Source organism: Ambystoma mexicanum, unplaced genomic scaffold (assembly GCF_040938575.1).
Source record: "Ambystoma mexicanum isolate Mex_15411 unplaced genomic scaffold, UKY_AmexF1_1 Mex_scaf27, whole genome shotgun sequence".
Lineage (NCBI taxonomy): Eukaryota > Metazoa > Chordata > Amphibia > Caudata > Ambystomatidae > Ambystoma > Ambystoma mexicanum.
In genome coordinates this window covers 2,324,240-2,333,841 of record NW_027182441.1, presented here as the reverse complement: position 1 = coordinate 2,333,841, position 9,602 = coordinate 2,324,240, and the positions used below count along the sequence as shown (strand labels likewise).

General features: G+C 46.4%; 1 long non-coding RNA gene across 1 annotated transcript; it reads right to left on the bottom strand.

Annotated features, from left to right (window-relative positions):
* Positions 1-3,456: 3,456 nt before the first annotated feature.
* LOC138557986 (uncharacterized) lies at positions 3,457-8,762 on the bottom strand. The gene is made up of 2 exons (XR_011298149.1): positions 8,672-8,762; positions 3,457-3,940 (listed from the first exon to the last, which is right to left on the bottom strand). It is a non-coding gene; the product is annotated as an uncharacterized lncRNA (long non-coding RNA).
* Positions 8,763-9,602: the final 840 nt, after the last annotated feature.

Genomic DNA, 9,602 nt, shown 5'->3' with positions numbered 1-9,602 from the left:
GATAAGAGAAGCAGATCCCTGAGACATGAGGACCCCATGCCCCCATTCAGCTGCCATAGTACATAGGTTGGCAGGCTTGTCCCTGAGTGAAACCTCACTCTAATTTGCTCAGGTACTGCGCTGAGTGTCCAACTCAGACATTTGCCCGCCAGGGCAAAGCCCGCCAGGCGTTTGTAAGGCGTTTGTAAGGCGATCGGGGCAGGGGCCAGAATCTCTGGCGCTTTCGCCCAGAAATCTATTCCAGTGTCTTCTGCAGTCCTCAAACTCTTCTGACACTGCGCACACAGCCAAAGGACAGAATGAAATGGAATGAAATCCCTTGCCGCGCCATTCCCCTGGTTTTGTAGCTGTTCCATAACTTCAGTTTCAAAATTATGTTGAAATACTGCCAGTGGTTCTTCGTGGTGAAATGAGGAGCAGGACAGATAAAAGGTGGAGACTGAATACCTTAAAGTGCCCCGTGAAGCTTGGTGTGCCATCCGTTAGGCCTAGAGGGGTGCTGTATCTGCAGGAAGGTAAGGAGAAGCATGCTGACAGTCAATGGGAGAGGTTTGGGGCAGGGGGATAGGACGGCGATCCAGTAACAATTCAATCTGGAGGAGGCCCTTCAGGGTGTCCAGTATGTGTGATGCAGAGGGATAGCTCTGCTGTCCAAAGCCTAACCCTTTACAGTGCAGTATGTGCAATTTGGGAGGCTTGCTTTGCTGTCGGAAGCCAGACCATGTGTGAGTGAAGCTTGCAGTGTTATTGCGCCCATTCGCTGTGACAGGAGTTTGTCCTGCTGCACCCGTTCAGTAGGAGGGAAGCCCATGCTGTAGCACTGTGTGAGTGAAGCTTCCCCTGCTGTTGCCCTGGCAGGACCGGCCATGTAGTGTGACACTCAGATGTCTGTTAAAGCTGGGACAGTGAAGCAGATTTGTCAGGGCCCTGCACTTTTCTTGGTTCATCCTTGATGCCTCGGAAATATGCTGAGGAGGGTTTTTGTGGAGCTAGACATGTGAACAGCATGTCCTAAATGGCATGACACATGTTGCTTTTCTATATGTACAGAGCTTAAAACGGTTTGTAGGAATCATCAAGAAGGAAAGGACATCCCAATAAAACGCCCTTCCCTGCTCTGAGCCCCAGCCCTGGGGCCCCGGGGGGTCGAGCTCTGGAGCAGCTCAGGAGAAGCTGAGCTGAGGTGTGTCTTTGCCTTGCAAGCTCCCAGCCCTGGGCCCAGGCCCCCGCGGGGGAGGGGAGGCTGTCATTTCACAATGCTCTGCCCAGCCTGAGGGTTCCGTTGGCACGGCGACGGCAGCAGGTGAGCCCTGGAGCAGGGGGCATGGAGAGGTCAAGGCAGACAGAGCTGGGAGCCCCAGGAACAGGACCCAGGCCAGTGGAGGTGGCTCAGCTGAGCCCACCCGACCGCTCGAGGCCACTCCTCACAGGGCCCTTGCTGCTGTCAGAAGCCCTGGGGCCCTGCTACTGGCGGAGGAAGCATTCAGGCCTCAAAGGGCACCGGCCTTCTCTGAGGCCTGTGACTGGGCTCAAAAACAGAACATGTGAAAAACAGGGCCCAGACACTGCACTGAAGAAAGGTAGGTTAAGGTGTGAAAACAAAAGCACCAATAAGAAAGGAAAAAGCATAGCTCTTAATACACCCTCATCTGGACTTTGTGGCCAGTCCCTGTAGATTCATTTTCAGTCCCCTAGTCAAGGCTAGGGGTGGGCAAAGTTACCCTCACTACTGGTGGAACGATATTGCCTAAATTCGCCTCCAGCTCTGTTCTGTCTGCAGGGACATTTTTCAGCTGTTGTGCCAATTTTCTATGCACATTTTGCTTCCTGAAATGTGTTTTTTCCCTGAAATATCATGTTTTTGACCGCTAAAACAAAATTTAATGGAAAAAATCAATGTCTTCTGGCAAACCATCTGAAATGGTGTTTTTTTCACAAACTATCTGTTTTCAGTCTGAAACTTCTTGTGGCCACCAAAAAACATTTCCCATAAAAAACCGAATTTCAGGGAGAAAAAGCCTGAAATTGGCAATTTCTCTCTGTGGGCAGAGCAGGCGAAGTGGCAGAATTTGCCCAAAATTCTGCATTTTTTCTGCTGAGCAAATTATCGGCCACTTCGACCACCCCCTAGTCAAGGCCATGATATCTATGGACTTCAAGGGAAAGACACTTGCAGCACACAATCATCACCGTTCTAACACCTTCTCTATTTCCATTGACTTCATTGGGATCACCCACCCAAATATATAGCTCTTGCCGACTGGGAGACTCAACAGGATGAAATGTGTAAACCGAATGGTAGTGCGTAAAAAGGGCCAACGAAGGACGTCTTTCTCTTGTAATGTGAAGTGGAAAAAAACAAAGGTGAAGTAGTTCCTTGGTTTTGTAGACAGTAGGGGAATAGTTCTATTTTGATATTTGTGTTTGTACCATGCTCCGCTGCCATCATTTCCAGGGTCTCTAGGCACTCTGCAAGTCCTGAAAGAGAGGAGGGTGGGTGGGTGGGCATAGTGGGGAGAACGGGGAACATGCAAGCTAACTTTGCTGTTGTGTTGATGGGTGCAGGGGAGTGCTTGAGGGGATGCAACTGCACTTTTCTCTCATTGTGACTGTCAGAGCCTGCTCCCCCCCTCTCTCTCTCTCTTTCTCTCTCTCTATCTGGCTCCCTCTCTCTCTCACACATAGATACATTTACCCTGTCTGCCACAGAGCTCTGGGAATCGACAAATGTGCAACGGGGGAAGTGTAGAGACTCCACTCATTACCATATGCTAGGGGCTAAGGCTGATGGGAGGCAAGATGTTTTGGATAAGAGAAGCAGATCCCTGAGACATGAGGACCCCATGCCCCCATTCAGCTGCCATAGTACATAGGTTGGCAGGCTTGTCCCTGAGTGAAACCTCACTCTAATTTGCTCAGGTACTGCACTGAGTGTCCAACTCAGACATTTGCCCGCCAGGGCAAAGCCCGCCAGGCGTTTGTAAGGCGTTTGTAAGGCGATCGGGGCAGGGGCCAGAATCTCTGGCGCTTTCGCCCAGAAATCTATTCCAGTGTCTTCTGCAGTCCTCAAACTCTTCTGACACTGCGCACACAGCCAAAGGACAGAATGAAATGGAATGAATTCCCCTGCTGCGCCATTTCCCTGGTTTTGTAGCTGTTCCATAACTTCAGTTTCAAAATTATGTTGAAATACTGCCAGTGGTTCTTCGTGGTGAAATGAGGAGCAGGACAGATAAAAGGTGGAGACTGAATACCTTAAAGTGCCCCGTGAAGCTTGGTGTGCCATCCGTTAGGCCTAGAGGGGTGCTGTATCTGCAGGAAGGTAAGGAGAAGCATGCTGACAGTCAATGGGAGAGGTTTGGGGCAGGGGGATAGGACGGCGATCCAGTAACAATGACTAATCCCCCACACTAACGTGAGATGGGGGTTTAGATTCTATTAAAGACAAGGAGGCGATTATTATGCAATACAATCTTTACTCTGAAACCACAGCAGCAAAGAAAATACTTTTACAAACAAAAAAGTTTCCACAACAGAACTAGATAGAGTTCAATGTCAATGTATGGGGAACTCCCCAAACCATCATGGAGGACAGGTCATGCCCTGCAGGGGACCAATGAGCAGGGACCCTCTTCTATATATGTCCATTACTCTAACCCCAACCCCTCTTTCTGCAGCTGTCTTGCACCAGAAGTCCAATGAAACGGTTGAACTGCGTAGCGCGGAGAAAGAATCCATCGAAACTGGAGATCTCCACCTTCCCGCAGCCTGAATCTATGCCGAAGTTCTTCTGGATAGGACTTCTCATCCAAAATCACGCACTCCACAACTTGTAACTGCGAGCCACACTCCTGATGAGAACCTCAACTCGTGGCCGAAATCACGCACTCCAGAACTTGTAACTGCGATCCACACTCCTGAGCAGAACCTCAACTCGTACCTGTAAGAACAACAAGCAAGAAGGGTGGGTGGTTGGGAAGAACAACAAACCAAAGAATGTTCTCACTTGAACCACCTGTGTACATGCGTGTCACAATTGTCATATCATATCATATCATATTCAGGGTGGGTGGGAGGGATAATAATCGCCTCCTTGTCTTTAATAGAATCTAAACCCCCATCTCACGTTAGTGTGGGGGATTAGTCATTCTATGACAAGACAGGAGGCTCATATTATGCAAGTTCAAAGCCCTTGCATCTCATTAGTACGTACAAAATGATCCAATATAATAGATAATATAATAAAATAATAGGAAAGGAAACATTTTTTAAATGCTTTCATTAAATCAATCTGTTGACCAATCAGAGAATTGCCCAAGACTAGATTGCCCAAAAAGCTGTCTTATAAGGCAAAGTCAAATCCACTGCAAGAAAAACAGGAATGTGCCAAATCCAGCGTTCCTTACAGGCCACCAAAACCAACTGGTTAAAAGAGGGGAAAACATTGAACAAAGTTTTCCTATACTAATAGGTTAGGACAAAACCATCTGAAATAAACACCTATGTTGTTCAATCAAATATTCAAAACACTTAAATTCGTTACATTTTTGGGGACCTAGAAAGCAAACCAATGAAAACAAACACCTAGCTCTCCTGGAGATAAAGAAAAGTACCCCATAGGGGTGAAAGTCTTATAGGTTCCATCCCATGCATTAAAGGAAGATATCGCATTAGAAACAGGGCATGTCACAGAACTACACTGGGGAACCAAGAGGGAAAGACAAATCTTCAAAAGGGTAAAATGGGAGTAAAAAATCATTTTTATAAATTTTGTAATAGGACAATCCATCCTGAGCGGAGCTGAAAAGCAATAGAATTAATCTACAATTGTCTTCAGACATATGTGTATACTAAGGAGGGAAGTCTTCTGGAGGCAGAAGCAGAATGGAAGAGAGGGCCCCACCTGAGAAGCTAACCCGTCAAACCGCCAACACGGAGACCCTCAGACCTCCCGAACTCTTGAAGAAGGACTCTGCTACCATGACAAAAGGCAGATATTATAAACCTGATCCTTAAGAGGCCAAACTTGGCAAGAAGAAAAAATGTATCCGACATCCAATCACTATCATTATAGTGATATCTAAACTCCTTTGTAGGTATGCCCTGTGCTTGAACCTTGATCCCTCCTCCCTGGTGATAAATCCCCTAGCGGATCAAAAGTAACCGAAGGAGGACACCAAATTTCCAAAATCTTAGCAAGACTCTAAACTGCAAAGAACTGATCACTAAATGGTTAAACTGAAGGTGTACACCAGAAGAGGTCCAACCTATATTTCAGCCAATTTGCAGATCTTTGAAGCTCACAGCACCCTGAGCTGGCACCTTACTGCAAACAAACTCTTGTGAAAACCCCAAAGGTCCACCTGCCATGCAGGTGACTATGATAATCAAGTCATCAACCAAATATATATCCCAGCACTCTGGTAATCGTAGCGGCAGACACCGTCTGAAAGTTAATGTATAGACTCTGGAACGCATCGTGATAGAGGGTCATAACGTGGATGGGGGATAGTATCACTCCCAGACCCCTCTATCCCACCAAGGGATATTGAGCCTTCCCAAAAGAGGAGAAACCTCCCCCACTTATCCAAAGGAAAAACCTTGCAATCCAGAAAGAAAACTACCCTGAGGACCACATTAAAGCCCCGCTTTACACCGTTAAGAGAAATAAATACCCACTAGCGCCTCTAACCAATCCCCTGACTGGACAGACTCCAGTTAACTTATTGAAATACCAGAGATTAGCACAAAGGAAATTAACAGACGGGAGGGAAATGCTCAGTGCGAGTCTGCACTGGTCACCCGCCAGAACTCCTGTAAAAACGAAAAAACTGAAACCATTGGATACTCCCAGATGTGTAATATTATGATGCAATCTCCCCCAAGGATGGCAGGAAGGGGAATGAGGGGGAAAGAACTCTGGATAATTACCAATGCCCTGTAAATGCAAGGTTGAGAAGAAATCTGGGACCACTGTCCCCTCCAACCCTGAGGTCTGAGTCACTGTATTCATGTGAGGCTGACTGGCCACTAAGGGAATCAGGGGAAGGAAAAACTAAGCACATTGTCCATAGCAAAACAGTACTTATACAGTACTACGAACCCTCAGGTATATGAGTGGTGCTTAACACTACTACGAGCGTTGTGTGGTGTGAGGTGTTCACTTATCGATCTCAGCAGGATAAAAGACTGATGTAGACCTTTCCAAAATTAGGAACCTGTATCAGAACGGTCAGCACGGCTATGAAAACAGCACTCTAAAGAGGTTAAGCAACGCTCATGAGGGTACAGAAGCCTGCGTGTACTCCTCGAGCAGAGGAGAAGTTGCAACACACTGTTAGACGGTTAGCTGAACCATAGGCCAAGCTTTGGGAGGAAAAACATGAGGCAGGCGCCAGCAAGTTATTATTTGGCAACTCGTCTAACTGATACCATCAAGTGTTTCCAAACACTCCATCCAAGTAAAACATGGTTGCTCAACTTGTCATGTAAAAAACTGAACGGTTACCCTCGAGCTGACCCTGTCTCCACCAGAACCAAAAGAATAAGGAATGTCCAATGGGACAAAAGTAGGGGAGAACAAACGTCCCCACTAAAGAGAGCCTTAAGCCCTACAGACCTCAATAGAGGCATAACGCATCATCTTTATTCTTCCTCATGTTGAGAGAAAATACTGTAGCTTAATCAGCACTGGTATTGGGTGGAGCAATTGAGGTCGGGAATCAAAACCTAAGGAAAGGACTGAGTTGTCCTGAAACTAACTAAGGTAAAGGGTGACAGAATTTTTAACTAAAAGATGAATGATAACACCAGAGAGATGGTTAGAGAGGAAGGTACAACCCCATATGGGTCTGTTTACAACCACTTCCACACTCTTTTCTTTAAAGCACTTAATAAATAAAGAATATATAATATATGAAATATATATAAAATATCCAAAGAAGAGGGGTTACGCCCTCACAGGGGACCGAATCCCCGGCCCTTATATAAGCTGATACTCACTGAGCTTTCTGGGCCACTGACAATTCTGAAAAAACGCAAATGTGTTCCAGTCAACACTTAAACATATTGTTTATCAAAGCGTACACTGAGCAAGTGCACCTCAACTGCTCACCCCAGCAGGGTGAGGCAACCAATAGTACACGAGGGAGCACCTCGCAGTAGGAACAAGGCGAAGCCTGAAACCGAGCAGGTTACTGCACGCCTACAAGACCAAACAATGGCGTCAGCCATATGCAGCACCTAAACAAAGCTGCCGACCTTAAGGAAGGAATACACTGAGCAAGTGCACCTCCAACTGCTCGCCCGAGCAGGGCGTGATAATCAGCAGTACACGAGGGGGTAACCTCGCATTAGAACTCAGGCAGAGCCTGAAACCGAGCAGGTTATGGTGCATGCCAGTTAATGTAATTACCCAAGTTGCCCACTTTAAGGGAGGAAACACTGAGCAAGTGTACCTCAACTGCTCACCCTAGCAGGGTGTGGACACAGCCGTATACAAGGGGACCCCTCGCAGAAACCCCAGGCAACCTTGCCACCGAGCAGGTGACTGCACCTTTCCAGGGAAGATAACCCAAACAAAATAAAACTGTCAAGTTGAAGGTAGGATACACTGAGCAAGTGCACCTCCAACTGCTCGTCCGAGCAGGGTGTGATAATCAGCAGTACACGAGGGGGTAACCTCGCAATAGAATCAGGCTGAACCTGAAACCGAACTTATGGCACCTACAGTGAAGGCAAAGCACATAACTTAAGAAATAAGTAAATGAATAAATAAACAAAGAAAATAAAATAAAACTGCAGACTGGCAGTGCATCGGGCTCTTGCGCTGGATGGTCAGACTTTGACCTAACAAACCCACAGTCTATCAGTAAACATTCTTTCTTTCCAGCACTAAAGGTAAGGAAATGTGTTGTGTCACCAGGGATACGAAATTACAAACATTTAACAAAACCACATTTTTACTATTAAAATGTTTGTGCTATAATCTTTCTGAAGAAGTCATGAACCAACCAAATGCCCATTAGGAAATCCCTGCTCAACTGAGCAAAAAAGGTGACAATCAAATACCTCCACTGTAAAATACAATTATTTAAAATATAACAATTAAAATATCTAATCTTAAAATATACAAATAAACATGCGCTGGTCGGCCGCGAACCCGGGTCTTCCTGCATGGGAGACCTGCAGCTCTATATTTGAGCTAACTTGGCTCAGTACTGAAACAGAGGCTTTTGTTACAAACATAAGCCACAGGGGCAGGCCGAACCCAAAGCCTGCAGCACCTGGAATCCCCAGGTGACCATAAATCTGTCAACGGGCACGAATTCAAACAGGCGAAATGAAGAGGGAACAGTGTAAACAACACTGCTCTCGCGCACGCCGGGAGCGAGTTGATTAATGCACTAGAAACACCTGAGTTTACAAGCGCGAGAAATTTTTAAAGAAGAAATAAATTAGAGAGCTCCCTCGAACTCACAACCTCATGGACTGTAGTCCGAAATTCAACCATTGCACCACTGCTTCAGCTGAAACAGGATGTATGAGCATAATACATATTTTCTTTTTGAAAGACACCAAAATGAAACCAACGGCCGCACGCGGCTATCCAGATACATTGTATCAAATACACAAATTCCTTTATAATAAAAGGTAATTAACACATATTTACCATATATGCCATATTCAAACTAATAAAGCCTACTACTGACAAACAATGTAAGACACAACTGAAAGGGGTGACTTAGCTCTGTGGTGTCAGCAGCAAAGAAAAAGAGGGGTTGGGGTTAGAGTAATGGACATATATAGAAGAGGGTCCCTGCTCATTGGTCCCCTGCAGGGCATGACCTGTCCTCCATGATGGTTTGGGGAGTTCCCCATACATTGACATTGAACTCTATCTAGTTCTGTTGTGGAAACTTTTTTGTTTGTAAAAGTATTTTCTTTGCTGCTGTGGTTTCAGAGTAAAGATTGTATTGCATAATATGAGCCTCCTGTCTTGTCATAGAATTCAATCTGGAGGAGGCCCTTCAGGGTGTCCAGTATGTGTGATGCAGAGGGATAGCTCTGCTGTCCAAAGCCTAACCCTTTACAGTGCAGTATGTGCAATTTGGGAGGCTTGCTTTGCTGTCGGAAGCCAGACCATGTGTGAGTGAAGCTTGCAGTGTTGTTGCGCCCATTCGCTGTGACAGGAGTTTGTCCTGCTGCACCCGTTCAGTAGGAGGGAAGCCCATGCTGTAGCACTGTGTGAGTGAAGCTTCCCCTGCTGTTGCCCTGGCAGGACCGGCCATGTAGTGTGACACTCAGATGTCTGTTAAAGCTGGGACAGTGAAGCAGATTTGTCAGGGCCCTGCACTTTTCTTGGTTCATCCTTGATGCCTCGGAAATATGCTGAGGAGGGTTTTTGTGGAGCTAGACATGTGAACAGCATGTCCCAAATGGCATGACACATGTTGCTTTTCTATATGTACAGAGCTTAAAACGGTTTGTAGGAATCATCAAGAAGGAAAGGACATTCCAATAAAACGCCTTTCCCTGCTCTGAGCCCCAGCCCTGGGGCCCCGGGGGGTCGAGCTCTGGAGCAACTCAGGAGAAGCTGAGCT